Raw genomic sequence first — 3067 nt, 5'->3', positions numbered from 1 at the left:
TAGTTGTGGCTCGAGGGCTCTAGAGTGCAGGCTCAGTAGTTGTGGCGCACGGGCTTAGTTGCTCCGCAGCATGTGGGATCTTCCCGGACCAGGGCTGGAACCCGTGTCCCCTGCATTGGCAGGCGGATTCTTAACCACTGTGCCACCAGGGAAGCCCTATTTTTATTTTATTTTACTATTTTTTATTGAGGTATAGTTGATGTACAATATTATATAGGGTTTCAGGTGTACAATATAGTGATTTACAATTTTTAAAAGTTACATTCCATTTATAGTTATTATAAAATATTGGCTATATTCTCTTGCTGTACGATATATCCTTGTAGCTTATTTATTTTATACATAGTACTCTGTATCTCTTAATCCCCTACCTGTATCTTGCCTCTCCCCTGTCCCTCTCCCCAGTAGTAACCACTAGTTTGTTCTCTATATCTGTGAGTCTGTTTCTGTTTTGTTATGTTCATTTATTTGTTTTATTTTTAAGATCCCACATATAAATGATAACATGCAGTATTTGTCTTTCTATCTCTGACTTATTTCACTAAGCATAATAGCCTCCAGGTCCATCCATGTTGTCGCAAACGGCAAAATTTCATTCTTTTTTATGGCTGAGTAGTATTCCATTGTATATCTATATACCACATCTTCTTTATCCATTCCTCTGTAGATGGACACTTAGGTTGCTTCCATATCTTGGCAATTGTAAATAGTGCTGCTATGAACATTGGGTGCACGTATCTTTTCGAATTAGTGTTTTCATTGTCCTCGGATATCTACCCAGGATTGGAATTGCTGGATCATATAGTAGTTCTATTTTTAGTTTTTTGAGAAACCTCCATACTATTTTCCACAGTGGCTTCACCAATTTACATTCCCACCAACAGTGTAACATTCTCTTTTCTCCACATCCTTGCCAACATTTATTTGTGTTCTTTTTGATGACAGCCATCCTGACAGGTGTGAGGTGATATCTCATTGTGGTTTTAATTTGCATTTCCCTGATGATTAACGATGTTGAGTGTCTTTTCATGTGCCTGTTAGCCATCCGTTTGTCTTCTTTGGAAAAATGTCTATTCAGGTCTTCTGCCCATTTTTTAAATGGTTTGTTTGTTTAAATGTTTAAAAATTTTATTTTGTGTCATTTTAGAGGGCAAATGTTAATACTGTTCTATTCAGAAAGACAATTTTAATGTGCCTTTGTGTAGCCATATTATAAAATACCTTAAAGAAATATGCCCTGTTATAATGCAGTCTGAAATTAAGTTCTGATTGTATATCAATAAAAATAAAAGTATTTGCCAAAAAATTAATTAAATGTATAAACAGAAAGAAGGAGGTATTGCAATATTTTCTACTTTTGTGTATAAAGAGAGCCATTAGACATAGGTAGCACAACCTAATGTGAAAGGTTAATTTTATATGATACTCAAAGAGTCTAGTTAAAAATGGAAGGTAGGGAATTCCCTGGAGGTCCAGTGGTTGGGACACTGTGCTCTCACTGCCGAGGGCCCAGATTCAATCCCTGGTTGGGGAACTAAGATCCCACAAGCTGTGCAGGGCGCGGCCAAGAAAAAAAATGGAAGGGGAAAAAGAGAGATAAAACTTTAACCCCTAGTTTGGCCTAAATAATTTTGATCATATTTTTGGATTCTATTAAATGGTAACTTAAATGACATTTGGGAAAACCTGTACTTGCTTTTTAAAATATGTGCTTCTAAAAATCTGAGCTCAAGGCAAAAAAAGGAAAACAGGAAAGCTGTGTCCACTTGCCATACTAAATGGATCAAAGTGGTTTTTGTCAAATGTTTCATCACAAAACGTGATGAAGGCCAGAGCTATTGTCAGGCTTATTAGGACTCTACTATGAATTTTTACAAATAATAAGAAAGCTATAGAAAGAATTTGGAAATTTTCTGTGTGTCCCTGATTCTGTCTCTCAATCTAAGAAAAACTGTTCTCTTTCTACTTGGAGCCATAATCTGAAAATGTGGAAGGTCAAAATATCTATTGCAGGAGATGATCATAGAACTAAAAAATAGGTTTTAAGGAAACCAGCTACACAGGGCAACCATCTTGCTCTTAAAGAAAACCATGTGCCAAAAGCCGCGCAGCCAAACAAACAAAAAAACAGTATACATTATAATTTGAGCCAGCATTCAAAACTGAATAAAGAGATAAAAGTTACTAAAATCTTAAATAGGTTATGTGCAATGTCTCTGCTAAAGCTGTAAGCCTAAACATTTTGTTTAAAATGCCTTCAGAAATTGCGATTTTAATTATTATACATTTCACGTGAGAGATATTGCTTTATGAATGATTCAAAATACCTATTATATATATTTAAATCATAATGGCTTTTCATCAAATGTGAATTTTTTTTTCTTTATTGGCCTCACCACGCGGCTTGCAGGATCTCAGTTTCCCGACCAGGGATTGAACCCAGGCCCTCGTCAGTGAAAGCCCAGAATCCTAACCACTAGGTCACCAGGGGACTCCCTGAATTCTTTTTTTTTAATTGAAGTATAGTTGATTTACAGTGTTGTGTTAGTTAGTTTCAGCTGTACAGCAAAGTGATTCAGTTATACATATATATACATATATATATTCTTTTTCAGATTCTTTCCCATTATAGGTTATTACAAGATATTGAATATAGTTCCTTGTGCTATACAGTAGGTCCTTGTTTTTCAAATGTGAATTCTTAATTTGAAAATGAAATCATACTATCAGCAATAGACAGTTTTGTTGAATAGTCTAATAAGGAACAATTGCCAGTTCCATAAATAACTTTATATTTCTAAAATAAAGTGTTGGTACACTAGTAATCACAAATTTAGTTTCTTTTAATACTTTTTTAATCCTGTAAAGAAAGTTTTTTTATAATCATCCTTTTTATTAATCAATCATGACATGGCAAAATGTTTAGTTGCTGTTTCTGGAAAGTGTTACAAACTCTACATCTAGAGATGATGAAAAATTCTTATAGAATTTGTGATAAGTATACATGTTGGGTTAGAAATTTTATAGTCGTGTTGGAGTGTCATGAGATTAATACTTGCAGTCCAGA

This window comes from Balaenoptera musculus, chromosome X, assembly GCF_009873245.2.
Source record: "Balaenoptera musculus isolate JJ_BM4_2016_0621 chromosome X, mBalMus1.pri.v3, whole genome shotgun sequence".
Lineage (NCBI taxonomy): Eukaryota > Metazoa > Chordata > Mammalia > Artiodactyla > Balaenopteridae > Balaenoptera > Balaenoptera musculus.
The sequence above is the reverse complement of the archived record's forward strand: the minus strand, read 5'-3'. Positions refer to the sequence as shown.